We start from the raw sequence: 15,789 nt of genomic DNA, 5'->3' as shown, positions 1-15,789 counted from the left end.
TATTTTAAAAAGTGGAAAAAATTTGCATAAAATAATGGAATAGCAACCAAAAGACAAAAGTAATTAAATAAATTAAATAAAAGTAATTAAAATTTTTCTAACATGGAAAAACAAATTGTAACAAAAATATGTTAAGCACCTGGCTCCTGGATTTGGATTGGCGCAGCACGCGGCCAGCGTAGCGGCCGTTTGGGGGCTGAACTAACGGAAAAAGAAGACCTCTCTCTCTCTCACTGTCTAACGCTGCCTGTCAAAAAACAAAACAAAACAAAACAAAAATATGTTAAAATAACATCTACAACAGTAACTAAGAGGGCAAGTTATTGTGAGCTAATCAAATTAATGAAAAATAATGAGTCATCTGAACCCATTGAAAAAAAGACAAATTTATTGCTGATTAGACATGGTTACTGACTTCGATGAGGACAAAATGAAACTCATAATAACATCAAAGTAATGAAGATACGTGGAACAAACTGGTAATAAGTCTTGTCAACTCATAGTATATGAGAAAGTCAATGTACTAGAACATCTGTAATACCTAAATCTTATTTATTTGCAAGGAACTTCATAAAAGCTTTCCAAATTGTAAAACAATCTAAAGATTTTCATCACTATCAATAGCAACGTGTGAAAATTAAAATTTCCTAAATTAATAATAAATGATATGAATAATAATAATTTAGCAATCATAAAATTATGTTAAGAGATCATTGATTTTGCTGATTTTCTCACATTTGTGTCAGATTTTACATTTATGATGTATTTTATCATTCAGATACATGACTAAGTTGATATTTCACACTTTTTGAAAGAATGTTCCCCAAATTCAATGTTTCAAACACTAGAAAACCTGGATTATTCTGCACATCATATTCATATTCTAGTAAGTATTTTTATTTGTTTGTATGTTAACTCCTTATAGGAGGAAACCAGGATTTTCATCTTTAAAGCCTCTGTGCTTTGTACACTACCTAATACATGGTACTAGTAATTTCTTGATGAGCAATAATACATTGCATGAATGTCTGACAAAGAATGGGGCTGATCTTCTGAAATCCTCCCAAGGAGGCTTTGAGTCTCTGGCTTTCTCTAGGAAAAGGCATTGAGATGTTGAAGGTAAGCCATGAGATGACTGGGATATGATTTATTTTTATTTTTTTATTATTATTTTTTGACAGGCAGAGTGGACAGTGAGAGAGAGAGACAGAGAGAGAGACAGAGAGAAAGGTCTTCCTTTTCCATTCGTTCACCCTCCAATGGCCATTGCGGCCAGCATGCTGTGGCCTGTGCACCACGCTGATCCTAAGCCAGGAGCAGGTGCTTCTCCTGGTCTCCTATGTGGGTGCAGGGCCCAAGCACTTGGGCCATCCTCCACTGCATTCTTGGGCCACAGCAGAGAGCTGGACTGGAAGAGGAGCAACCGGGACAGAATCTATCGCCCCGACTGGGACTAGAACCCGGTGTGCCAGTGCCGCAGGCGGAGGATTAGCCTATTGAGCCGCAGCGCCGGCCGGGATATGATTTTAATGAGGTTTATTTCCTCAGAAACTTGATTACTATTGTGGTATGTTGGGAGATGAGACCTTTAAGAGTTGCTGATGTTGGTTACAAACTTCAGTGATGTCTGTCCAACAAATGGTGCAGGGAAATTTGTATTTCCACCTGCAGAAGTATGAATGAAGACCCAAGCCTTACACCTTACACAAAAATCTCAAAATGGATGAAAGACCTAAATCTACGATCTGATATTATCAAATTATTAGAGAACATTGGAGAAACTCTGCAAGACATTGGCATAGGCAAAGACGTCTTGGAAAAGACCCCAGAAGCACAAACAATCAAAACCAAAATGACAAATGGAATTGCATTAAATTGAGAAGCTTTACACTGCAAAACAAACACTTAGCAAAGTGAAGAGACAACTGACAGAATGGGAGAAAATATTTACAAACTATGCAACTAATAAAGGGTTAATATTCAGAATCTAAAAAGAGCTTAAGAAATTCAATAACAGGGACACATGCTGTAGCACAGTGGGTTAACACCTTGGCTTGAAGCGCCAGTATCCCATATGGGCACTGGTTTGAGACCCGGCTGCTTCACTTCCTGTCCAGCTCTCTGCTATGGCCTGGGAAAGCAGTACAAGATGGGCCCCTGCACCCACGTGGGAGACCAGGAGGAAGCACCTGGCTCCTGGCATCTGATCAGTGCAGCTCCAGCCATTGCGGCCAATTGGGGAGTGAACAATTGGATGGAAGACCTCTCTCTCTCTCTCTCTCTCTCTCTCTCTCTTTCTCTGCCTCTCCTCTGTGTAACTCTTTCAAATAAATAAATAAATCTTTTAAAAAATTCCACAACAACAAAACAAACAATCCAGTCAAGAAATGGGCAAAGGACCTGAACAGGAATTTTTTAAGAGAGGAAAATAAAATGGCCAATAGACACATGAAAAAATGCTCATGATCATTAGCCATCAGGGAAATGCAAATCAAAACCACAATGAAATTTCACCTCACTCCAGTAGGAATCACAAAGTATAAATGCTGGCGAGGATGTGGGGGGAAAATATACCCTAATCCACTGTTGGTGGGAATGCAAACTGCTATAACCACTGTGGAATACAATATGGAGATATCTTAGGAATCTGAATATAGACCTACTGTATGATCAGCATCCCACTCCTGGGAATGTACCAAACCAAAATAAATCAGCATATGAAAGAGTTATCTATACTCCCATGTTTAACAGATCAGTTCACAATAGCTAAGATATGAAATCAACCTAGATGTCCATCAGATGTTGACTGGATAAAAAAGTGATGGTATATATACACTACTGAGTACTATTCAGCTATAAAAAAAAGAAAAAGAAATTCTGTCGTTTGCAACAAATGAAAGCATCTGGAAACCATTATACTTAGTGAAATAAGCTGGTCCCCAAAAGACAGATATGATATGTTTTCCCTGATCTAGGCTAACTAACAGAGTATGTAAAATGTAATGTAATGGAGTAAAATGGGCATTTTGAGATTTGTTGATTGTTTACAGACCTTGCATCTTCTGTTGAGAAACTGTGTTCTTTTTCTTCATACTGTTTGTTGATCTCTTTACTTAGTGTAGGGTTAAAGCTCTGAGTATAAAGTAAAAGATAAATCTTTGTAAAAATTGTGAGTGGAAATAGGAAAGGGGGGAGGAAGAAGGAGTGAGTGTGGTGGGAGGGAGGGTAGGGGGAGAAGTGTCACTAAGTTCCTAAATTTATATATATAAAATACAAGAAACTTGTATACCTGAAATTTTTTTTTCTTAAAAGTTCAATTTCTTCTAGAGCAGGTGAGCTCTTACATTTCCATACATTAGTGATTGTGAGCGTGGGTTTTGAATAGTGAGGTCACCTCTTGTGCTTCATCTTTCGTGGGTGTTGACCATCCATTTGCTTTTCTGCCATGTTATGATGCATTGTAGATCTCTCCACCAGAGAGATCTCAACAACTGTGCCCTTGGCTTTCCTGTCCTCCAGAACCTTGAGCCAAATAAACTTGTCTCTTTACAGATTACCAGTCTTGGCTCTGAACTAAGATAGAGTAGTATTTGGAAAATATTGCTTTGAATACAATGGATATTGAATCCTCCAGTGAAACACAGTTTCATTTACTTTAGAGAAAACACTTCTACAGGTGTCAGATTTCATCCTTGACTAAAAACATAAAATTCTATTTCAAAAGTAATGAAGACCATTTGAGAATAAAATTTGGATCAGAAAAAGTCTTACAACTCAACTTTCTTTTGACTTTGTGTGCAAATTGCATACAAAATAAATTCTATTATGAGCTCCCTTTAACTTGAGAGAATGTTTGGATGTGGTTATTAGTATTGTAATTGATTTTTCTACCTTTTGAATGTATCTGGAGAATATTATTACAGTGAATCAATACAGTCAGTTATGTGAGGTTAAAGAACAAAATCTGAACTAAAGATAACTCGAATTCTTGCTTCACTGAAGGTGGGATATTTTCCTTTCAAAGATGAGACAATTCATACTGGGAGGAAATTTAGTTCATTCTGTGTGTGGATAAACAAGGTTTAGGAAAGGAATAACAACAAACTCTAAGTGTGTTTGAACTTCATTCTCTTAATGAAATGGTGATGATATTGTGTACTGCACTGAGAAGTATGAATTCAAATTGTAGGTATATAATTAAACACATTTTCTTATCATTGCTTAGGATTAAACAAGTAAATAAAAATTTCTTTAGAATGTGCCATGTAACACAAAGTTATGTCTTTCTCCTATGTTCTCTAAATACTGTGATTTAGAGTATGCAATTAAAATGAAGTTATCCAGTCTTTATCCAGTCTACTGTTGATGGGCATTCAGGTTGATTCCAGGTCTTAGCTATTATGAATAGAGCTGCAGTAAACATTAAGGTGCAGACCGCTTTTTTATTTGCCAATTAAATTTCCTCTGGGTAAATTCCAAGGAGTGGGATGGCTGGGTTGCATGGTAGGGTTATATTCAGGTTTCTGAGGACTCTCCAGACTGACTTCCATAGTGGCTTAACCAGTTTGCAGTTTATAAGAAATTATGGGATATGTACTCTATAGAATACTATACAGCAGTAAAAACTAATGAAATCCAGTCATTTGCAACAAAATGGAAGAATCTGGAAAACATCATGCTGAGTGAAATAAGCCAGTCCCAAAGGGACAAATATCATATGTTCTCCCTGATTGGTGACAACTAACCGAGCACCAAAAAGAAAACCTGTTAAAGTGAAATGGACACTATGAGAAATGGTGACTTGATCAGTCCTTGCCCTGATTGTTGATGAACAACTTAATACTTTATCTCTTTTAGTATTTTTTTCTGTTTGTTCTACTAAATACTATTGGTTGAATTCTGTAATTAATACACAGTTATTTTTAAGTGTTGAAACTTACTTGAAAAGTGACCCCTGTTAAATATAAGAGTGGGAATTAGAGAGGGAGGAGATGTACAGTTTGGCACATGCTCAATTGGACTTGCCCCAAAAGGTAGAGTTAGAAATGTGCCAGGGGATTCCAATACAATCCCATCAAGGTGGCATGTACCAAATGCCATCTCACTAGTCCAAGTGATCAATTTCTGTACACAATTGATCATAATGATAGCATTAAAAGTCAAAGGGATCACATAAATAAGACTAGTGTCTGAAAATATTAATTGATAGAATAAAAAAGGGAGAGAACGATCCAACATGGGAAGTGGGATACACAGCAGACTCATAGAATGGCAGATGTCCTAAACAGCACTCTGGCCTCAGAATCAGCCCTTAAGGAATTTGGGTCTGGCTGAAAAGCCCATGAGAGTATTTCAGGCATGGAAAGCCAAGACACTCTGGCAAAAAAAAAAAAAAAAAAAAACAAACTAAATGAAAGATCTCTGTGAGTGAGATCCCAGTGGAAAGAACAGGTCATCAAAGAAGGAGGTACCTTTCTCTGAAGGGAGGAGAGAACTTTCACTTTGACCATGGCCTTGTCTAAAAATGATCAGAGTCAGTGAACTCAGGGGGCTTCCATAGCCTTGGCAGCTCATGACAAGAGCCTTGGGTGATTACTGATGCCATAAACAAGAGTGTCAATTTGTAAAGTCAACAACAGGAGTCACTGTGCACTTACTCCTCATGTGGAATCTCTGTCCTTAATGTGCTGTACATTGTGATTTAATGCTATAACTAGTACTCAAACAGTATTTTTCACTTTGTGTTTCTTTCTATGTGGGTGCAAACTGTTGAAATCTTTACTTAATATATACTAAATTGATCTTCTGTATATAAACAGAATTGAAAATGAATTTTGATGTGATTTTAAGGGAAGAGGGATCAGGAGAGGGGAGGGTTGCGGGTGGGAGGGAAGTTATGGAGGGGAAAAAGCCATTGTAATCCATAAGCCGTACTTTGGAAATTTATATTCATTAAATAAAAGTTAAAAAAAAAGTTATAATAAAAAAAACATGGAAAATATCTATCACTAAATTTCATTTTTTTGCTTTTATTTTTATTTTTTAAGGTGTACAACTCCATTTTTTCTTTTTTTTAACTTTTATTTAATGAATATAAATTTCCAAAGTACGGCTTAAGGATTACAATGGCTTCCCCCCCACAATGTCCCTCCCACCCGCAACCCTCCCCTTTCCCACTCCCTCTCCCCTTCCATTCACATCAAGATTCATTTTTGATTCTCTTTATATACAGAAGATCAGTTTAGCATACATTAAGTAAAGATTTCAACAGTTTGCTCCCACACAGAAACATAAAGGGAAAAATAATAGATGATTTTTTAAATGATGATGAAATCAGATCAGACCTATTGTCATGTTTAATCCCAGTGAGAGACAAGTTGGGAATTGCTAATTTCTTCTTTTTTTTTTTTTAACAGAAGATCAGTTTAGTATACATTAAGTAAAGATTTCAACAGTTTGCACCCCCATAGAAACACAAAGTGAAATATACTGTTTGAGTACTCGTTATAGCACTAAGCCTCAATGTACAGTTTTTAAAAGTGCTGAATTAAAATACTGAAATTAGGAATTCCAGTGATATCTACCTCTCCAGTGTTTAGAGTCAGTTCTTATACATCTGGGAAGACTTAGATATATTTTTCCTTTTAAAATGAGATGTCTAATTTCCTGACAGTCCAGTGGAGAACATGAGGACCTTTGGATTCTCCCAAAGGAAAGCATCAGCAGTGGGCGAGGAGGCAGGGGACAGCGGGGAGAATTTCTTTCTTGGATTTCAAGATTGAGAAAGAGAAAAATATCTAAAAATGTTTTCAATGATTCACTATAGAGGTACTTTTCAAATAAATGCTTTTAAAGTTAACAAATGAATTCTCTTTCACAGCCTTAAAATCATTATTTTATACAATTTCACTCCTTTAATCAGTAAATATTTTTTGAATGACTGACACTACAAGTTTCAGACATCATGTTATTTTATGTTGATGAGATAAAGAAACTGGTAAAAATGTAGCTTGTCTTTGATGAATGCTTGATCTATTTTGCAGGAAAATGTTATGATAAATGCTAATATTACAAGTGGTGATGGCTCTGGGGGGAGTAGGAAAGTGAGGGACTAATTGGTAAATCAGGAAAGGAGTCATCAAGAAGATGGAGCACACATGTGTTCATTCATATTAGAGTCATAGCATGGGGGGGATTGATACCATATTAATCCATGGATCAGGTTCATAGTAAAAGATGAAAAATTACAGTCAATGCTGACACTTTCCACTGATTATACAACAAATGATCATTCAGTACCCCTTTGTGCTCCACACTTTTATATAGGCACTGGGATTAATAATGTTAAAAACAGCAGCATAAATTCTTGCCCTCATGAAATATGGTAATGAAGGTTACACAGTGAAACTAACCTAAAACTGGCATTGAGAATTACAGAAATAGGTGAAATAGCGAATAATCAATAATAAAGATATGTACACTAGGGTGTAAATTTTTTTAAGTTTTATTTATTTATTTGAAAGAATTATGGAGAGAGAGAGAGGGAGAGAGAGAGAGAGAGAGAGAGAGAGAGAGAGATTCCAGTGGCCACAATGGCCAGGGCTGGGCCAAACCAAAGCCAGGAGCCAGGAGTTTCAACTCAGTCTTCCACATGGGTACAGGGGCCCATGCACTTGGGACCATCTTTCACTGCTTTCCCAGGTGCATTAGCAGAGAGCTGGATTAGAAGTGAAGCAACCAAGTCAAACTGATGACCATATGGGATGTTGGTGCTGCATGCGGTGGCTTTACCCACTATGCCACAGTACCAGCCCAAGGTGTAGATATTTTTACCAACACTCAGTCTATTAAACAAAAAGTCTTCAGTGTACTATCTGTAACAAAGTAAGGGCCAACACATTTAATTTTATAAAATAATAATAAAATATTTGTGTTTTTAATGGTAGATTTCAAGATGATATTTGCTGACTCCTTGCACATCATAAGAGTATTTCTGAAGATGTATAGGCAAGTGTAATGTTGAATTTTCTGCATGCACTATTTTGTAGTAGGGAAATTAAAGTGAAAGATCTTTATTTAGAAGGCTGGTTGGAAAAACAGGAACATATCTGTGTTATAAATGGACTACCTTATGGAAAAGTTTTTGTAACTCTATACAATTATGAAAGTATAATGCTGCTATAATTGGTTGAGAACTAGCTACCGTACTTTGGGAGATTATGATTTACAACGTGTTTCTATCATATTTTGTCATTTACCCTTTTCACAGAAGTTGTTAAACCCAGATTCAAGCTCAGAAGTGGTCCTTTGCTCTTTGTAGAGTTGCTGGCTAATCTTAGGAATGAAGTGCCAGTTAAGCACATAGCAAGTTATAAATTATAATGAAAGTTCTTGACTTCTCAGAGTTATTGAATAAAATGGGTTGCTTATTCTTAATTCCTCAAGATTTGTGAATGATAAACAATTTCTCCATATTGCACAAAACATAATATACCATAATTTAAAAACTCACAAACCACCCTTGGCGAACATCTCGCCTGGAGTTTGGACATAGTTTATGCATCTAACAAATGCAATTGGTAACTTGTGAAGTTGTTACTTTTCACACATCTGGGAGGAAAAAGTTTAAGGTTGTTTGAATATTTCAAACTCTAAGGATCAATCCTGAAGTTTTTCTGAAATGTTTCCTTTTCTACTTAAAGTTCTTTTATTCTATATGGTACTATTTCAAAAGTGCTATGATTCATTTTCTTTGTAATGCACAGCTGTTCTTTTTTTCCCTATCCCATAAACTACTTCTTTTATATCTTTCTTTCTTTCTCCATTTTCTGGGGGAGAATATTTTGTCCCTGTTTTCTGAAGTTCATGGAAGTTCATGGAAGTTCATGGTATAGTTATGAGTTACAAAAACAATTAACTGGTATTCAAATAGTGTTTTGGGGCTGGCGCCGTGGCTCACTAGGCTAATTCTCTGCCTGCAGCGCTGGCATCACATATGGGCGCCAGGTTTTAGTTCTGGTTGCCCCTCTTCCAGGCCAGCTCTCTGCTGTGGCCCGGGAGTACAGTGGAGGATGGCCCAAGTGCTTGGGCCCTGCACCCACATGGGAGACCAGGAGGAAGACCTTTCTCTCTCTCTCTCTCTCTCTCACTGTCTAACTCTGCCTGTCAAAAAATAAATAAAAAATAATAAAATAAATAAATAAAACATAAAAAATAAAAAATAGTGTTTTGAAAATAAATAGAAGAGAATGTAAAATACTAGAGTGTACAGTATAAGGATAATTATTTTATCAAAACTTTATATATATATATATACATATATATATATATATCCATGATGTAAAATATATTTTTTATAGGGAGTCTCAGTAAAATGTTAAAAGCCACTGGAGTAATTACTATCAAGAACTTTATAAAATTGTACAGAATTATTTTGAGCAATGTATTTTAAACACTCAATGAAGCATGGGTGTGGGTCATAAGCCAGGGCTTATGACTATTTTTCTTATGGTGAATATTTGTTTTAAAATTTTTGTGGTGATAGAATTTGGGCCTGTTAGCATTTGCTGTAATACTTATTCATATTAAGCATATTCAGGTTGGAATGGGTTCAGCACACAGAACAATCTGGCCCTCAGTAAAGAGGTGAACTGAGGGGAGATGTTTTTGACAGTCAGAGCTAAGAACAAGCAGCTACCTCCTCTTGGCGTTGTCTTCCCCTTCCCTATCCATGCACTCCTATACACAAGTTATGTTTCCAAGGTCATTTGCCTCCTGAAAAATTTCCTTTGCAATGATTGATTCATGTACCAACTGACTACTAATCAAAGCTTAATGTGAAAATGTTGGATGTGGTTTTGTATTAATAAAACAAATCTGATGCTCAGTCTTGATTTGGGATTCAATATTTCATTCTTTTTCTTCTTCATTGTTGCAGGAATAAAAGTGAGAAGGAATTTTTAAATTGTTACATTTTCCTTAAGAAGTCCAATTTAGAGTTTTGCCTAAAGTAAGGAGGGCAAAAACTACATGACCTATAATTACTTGGTTATTTTTAAAACCAGTTTAGAGGTTACGAAGTTATTGAGGACTTGCTGTCTGAATAGCTGATACACAGTATGATCAAATTGCTACTATTTTGTGCAAAATAAACATCGAAGGACCAACTAATACTGGACAAAAAGGGCTTAGAAATGGATATATGTTTACCCATCACCCATCATTTGTCCTGACCCACTATTCCTATTTGCCATCATTGTTCCAGATTCCTTGAATATGTACTAACAGTGAAGGCACAGAGTATGTTATTACACTGTGGTTATGCAAAAAAGTGTTTTTGAGAAGGTAGATGTCATATATCCTCTAGATTCAATCAAGGCCAGCATAAACACAAAAGCACAGAATTTTGGTGTTTGAAGGACCCTAGACATCACAATTTAGGTCAGAGCTGACCTCTAACCCATGGCTTCTGAGATGGTTTAAGTGCTGGTTCTGGTGATGGTTCAGGTCTCTCTACTCCCAAGTAGTTTGGCATTATGAGCCCTAAGACATGGCCATGCACAAACAAAAGCCAAGTGTGTGGTAATATACCCTATGAACTTGAATTCTACGTATCTATCTAAATGTTTCAGTAATACATGGTTAAAGTAATATATGTGCCATAAAATTGTGCTGTATTTTATCTCTGGCTTGGTGAGCTCCCAGATATATCACAACTTAATAGTAAAGGTATGTGTGTGTACCATTTATTGTTACTTTAACTTCCTGTGTCAAGACAGAAAAACAAAACAAAAGAAAAAGGGCATCTCACTTCATTGCAAGATGATGCTTACCAAGTTGTACTTAAAATAGAACAACTATTTTAATGAGTCTTTGATCATGATAACCTTATAACATGATGTTATTTAAATTTCTGGTGGATCATTTTATACCAAGTTAAATTTTAGATTAGTATAGTATATGAGGATTTATGGATTTCATAGTTTTTAGCACCAAAATACTTATCTTTTATTAAAATAATATTTGTCTATTCTTTTGAGAGGCAGAGAAACAGAGAGAGATGAACAGAGACAGTGCTTCTATCACAGGATCACATCCAAAGGATCACCAGTAGTTGTCAGGTAAGGGAGGGGAGCGAAGACGGCAATCCGGGTCTCCCTTGTGAGTGATAGGAATCCAGTTACTTCAGCCGTCACCTGCATCCTCCAAGGTCTGCTTTAGCAGGAAACTGCAATCAGGAGCCAAAACGGAAAGTCAAACCTAGGCACTCCTATACGAGACATGGGCATCTTAACTGGTGTTTTAACCGCTGATCTAACACCTGTCCACAAATCTTTAATTCCGTTTTTACCCGCTGCTTGAAGTCATTTCATACTTGTTAAAATATATTTGGTTCGGATTTAATCTCCCACCTATTTATAGCTGCTGTGTTCTCTCCCCTGATTTCAGGGAATCCAGATACGTTCATATGACTCATTACATCTCCAATAAGCTGTACTTTGAGTAATCCCATGAATCATAGGAGATGCTCTTTCAAGATTGTATTGACTTGCAAGTATCTTTACTAAGCTTGGCTTGTAAATCATCACTAACATTTTTAATAAGTTTTAATTTTTTATGAACTCTTTTTAGTGTCCATCTAGCATTTCAAATAATGCAAGGGGAACAAATGAGTTATGATGTGATTCTTATGGCTACCAAATAGAACAGATGCTTTTTATAGTTCTAAGACATACTTCCCAGCCAAATCATAAGAACCTGGTGCTTTTAAAAATGTTTCTGAAATTAAGCACTCACACAGTGTGCTGTACTTTTCCTATGTTAGCATTCATCACTGTTTTCTGTTCTGGTTTGATACTCTTTAGTTTCTCAGCTGAGACTTTACAATCTAGGACCTCAGACCAAGTCCGTCTTGTCACCACACTGTCCACTGTCATTTAAACCTAATATATAATGCCAAGTACATTTCAGATAGAAAACAAATTTTGTTGAATTACTGACAGGTACTTTGACCAGCATTAAGGTTTCATTGGCTATTGGATCTGTACATTGGTTGAAACATTGATGTTATTTGAACAGCATCATATTTAGTACTTGAAAACAATGTCTGCTTTTTTTTTCAAATTTATTTCTTGAATTACCTGAAAGGCTCAGGAACTACCTGGAGTGTGCAAAGGACACTTTTACTGCAAGGTAGATGGCTCGGTATTTGTAAAAGCTTCCAAGATCCCTCCCAAAACTGGTGGAACATGCTCCTCAGAACATATGCAAAATCCATTCCATTTATTCTGCTGAAATGTTAACTGTTGAATGTTAAAGTTGATGGTAGAATATGCATGTAATTTGCAAATAAGCATAATGTATTGCAGGAGTACTCCACTTTTCGGACAAAGATAAATATGTGATTCAGAAAGTTGTGAATATCACTGTACAAAGCAGTCATTGATACATATCCAGAATATGATGATGATGTGAAATATTACACGATGTGTGAACCATTGACATAAGTGCAGATGGTGTAAACTACACATTATAAATGTGTATATATTTTAAACTTCCTTTTAGAGATCACTTTGTAGAAACTTCTGGAGATTATAAGCAAATGACAGATACAGAGAAATCCAGTAGAATTTAGGACTTACAAAAAAAGTAAAGTAGAAAGTCAATGAAAAATTGATATTTCCCAGCAAACCTTGGAAGACTTCCCAAATTGGAATTAACAAGAGCTTGGCCAGCATAGACACTGTGGTTGTTACTGGGATAATTTATTGAAAACTCTAAGCAGGCCAGTTCGAAAAGCCACTTGGACTGTGGACACGTGTGGCATCAGCAGCAATATGGAAATTAGATTCAAAAGAATATTATCTTCAAGAAGTGAAGGATAAACAATTGTTTATATACTATCTTGTATCAGTAAACATTTAGGGAAAAAGATAAAGAATTTTGTAGACCAATGCAATGGATAGCATTTTTCATGAGCAGTCTTATGATAAAAGTGAATTGATGTCCCAGTTGCTCCTCTTTCAGTCCAGCTCTCTGCTGTGGCCCGGAGGGGCAGTGGAGGATGGCGCAAATGCTTGGGCCCCCGCACCTTCTTGGGAGACCAGGAGGAAGCACCTGGCTCCTGGCTTTGGATCGGCGCAGTGCCGGCTATAATGGCCATTTTGGGGGTGAACCAATAGAAGGAAGACCTTTCTCTGTCTCTCTCTTTCACTGTCTATAACTCTACCTGTCAAATAAATTTTTAAAAAAAGTGAATTGATGTCAAAGGGAAATCTGAGATAGAGGAAGAAATGGTGAAGAATTAAACTATAAGTTATCTGTGGAACACTGATTCAGCAGACAAAAAAATTTCAACATTTTTTAATTTATGAGATAAAAATCAAGAGAAATACGGAATGATAAGGATGTAAATGATGGGGCCAGTGCTGTGGCATAGTAAGTTAAGCCTCTGCCTGGTACACCCTCATTCCATATGGATGCCAGGTCTAGTCCCAGCTGCTCCATTTATGATCCAGCTCCATCCTAATGGCCTGGAAAAGTAGAGGAAGATGGCCCAAGTACTTAGGCCCCTGCACCTATGTGGGAGATCCAGAAGAAGCTCCTGGCTTCTGGTTTCGGATTGCTCAGCTCTGGCCATTGTGGCCATTTCAGGACTGAACTAACCGATGGAAGACCTCTCTCTGTCTCTCCTCTGCCTGTCAAGTAAATATATAAAAATATATAAACTGAGAAATCACTAATTAGGCAAAAGCATTCTGAGTTTGTTCAGGAGCAGTATAAAGGGAGTGGTTAACTTTAGCGTTTATGTGAAATATTATATTGAGAGACCTTGTGCTGAGAAAACAGCGATGGGCTAGAAACAGAATGTTTAAGCAGAAACATGTGGAAAGAAAAAAACTTATGTTTTAAATAAAATAATTGAATAAGAGTTTAGTAAAACATGCAAAATTATAATACTGACACTAGAGGGCAGAGTGTCCCTTAGACTGTGTCAATAATTTCTTGAAATTGTGGAGTTTCTCATGTTATCCCTGAAATCATATATTTCATGTGTTGAGATAGATCTACAATGGATTTTATGTTTAAAATATACTGAAGAGGCAATTTGCTTTTTATTAAAAACAGAGAACTTGCTATGATCTATGTGATAATAAGACAGCTTCTAGACAAGGAAATATTGTATTTTGTTATTAGTCTTTGGGTTTAGGAAATATTTTGAGGTTTGCTAAGGTACTTTTAAGAGTCAATTCTTTTTTGTTGAAAAAAGTTTCTGGGTTAAAAAAGAGAAAAATATAAAATTAACTATTGGACAGAGTAGTGAAAACCTCATTTGCTAAGTCTGTAGATAATCTGATGAACAATACTGTTTCTGCATGTTTTTCTTTGGCTATATGTTTTCTTATTCTGAAAATAACTTAAAATATGACTTGGAATATTAATCCCATACAGCATCTTGTGGTCAGTATACACAAAACTCGGTGTCACATCCTGTTTTAAGTAATTATGTTAACATAGGAAACATGCAAATGCTTTTCTCTTTTTGAGTAAATGAAATGTTTTATGTGGTTGCCCTTTCATGTTAATTATTCTAATTAAAGTGTCAAAGGGTAATGTATAACTGGACTTTGACATTTTATTAATTATTCAATTAGGGTAGCCTAGACTATCTTGTGATAACAACTGACCTAAACTGTTGGTGACTAATGGCAACAGAGGTTTCTCAGTTATGCTACATGGTCTCAAGCATTGGTATCAGCACTATGCTATGCCATTCTCACTCTGGGCCCCAGGTTTCTGAAGCAGCTCTTATCTGGAATACTCTGGTCTTTATTGAAAAAGAGACAAATGAGCCTGGCAAACCGCATGCTGGCTCTCAAAATCTCTGCTTGCCAGTGGTGTGTGTCATGTCTCACTTTTCATAAGTCGTCTGACCAAGGCTGACATCAGTGAGTGGGTGAGTATAATTCTTCCTGAGAGACAAGTTACAGACACTTGGGAACAATAACACCATCTACTACAATCTCCTTATAATATTTTTTTAAACATCTTGATACAATCGTAGTCAATTGATTTGTGTGAACTACTTATTTACAGGGAATTTATGGTCTATATATCCTGTTTGGGTTTTGGTGTCTGAGAATTCTGAAGAAAACATGCGCACATACCATGTTGAATAGAAATCACTGTATTTTAGGCTGGTGGTCACTAATATAAGGAAAATTTTAAAAGGTCCTTAAAGTTGAAAGAGTAATAGGATTATGCATTTCCTTTGAAAAGAATAACAAAGATTCCAAACTCTAAGCCTCTTCTTTTCTACATTCCTGATGAAAAGGATCCTGGGTTTCTAAAGGAAAAAGGGAGAGAAAAGAAAGCAACATTTTTTTTTTTTTTTGTAAATACTTGTTAAGTCTTTTGAGACCCCCTTTGTAAATACAGTGCTTTAAATTTATGATATGCTTTTTTAAAGATTTATTTATTTTAAAGACAGAGAGACAAAGGTAGACAGATATTTTCCATCCACTGGTTTACTCTCAAAAGGCTACAACAGCTGGGGCTGGTGCAGGTTATAGTCAGGAGCCTAGAACTCCATCCAGGTCTCTCATAGCGGAAGCAGGCACTCCAATAGTTGGGCCATCTTCCGCTGCCTCCCCAGGTGAATTAGCAGGGACCAGGATTGGAAGTGGAGCAGCCAGAACTTGAATCAGGGATGCCCATTGTCATAGGCAGAGGCTTAGCCCACTTGCTGTGCCATGACACCTGCATTTATTATTATTTTTTCATACCACT

At 36.4% G+C, this 15,789-nt stretch overlaps 1 long non-coding RNA gene across 2 annotated transcripts in view; it reads right to left on the bottom strand.

Moving 5' to 3' along the window:
• The window catches only part of LOC149126940 (uncharacterized), a 114,424-nt gene that overhangs the window by 75,588 nt on the left and 23,047 nt on the right, over nucleotides 1-15,789 (bottom strand). The window contains exon 2 of one of the 2 annotated variants that reach the window (XR_016232341.1): nucleotides 10,983-11,227. The exons of the other annotated variant lie outside the window; for it this stretch is intronic. This is a non-coding gene — a long non-coding RNA (uncharacterized LOC149126940). Of the gene's footprint in view, nucleotides 1-10,982; nucleotides 11,228-15,789 lie in introns of those variants that run through there. 2 annotated transcript variants of the gene reach the window in all.

Source organism: Oryctolagus cuniculus, chromosome 4 (assembly GCF_051225735.1).
Source record: "Oryctolagus cuniculus isolate XC-2025 breed Fujian yellow rabbit chromosome 4, ASM5122573v1, whole genome shotgun sequence".
Taxonomy (NCBI): domain Eukaryota; kingdom Metazoa; phylum Chordata; class Mammalia; order Lagomorpha; family Leporidae; genus Oryctolagus; species Oryctolagus cuniculus.
The sequence above is the reverse complement of the archived record's forward strand: the minus strand, read 5'-3'. Positions and strand labels throughout refer to the sequence as shown.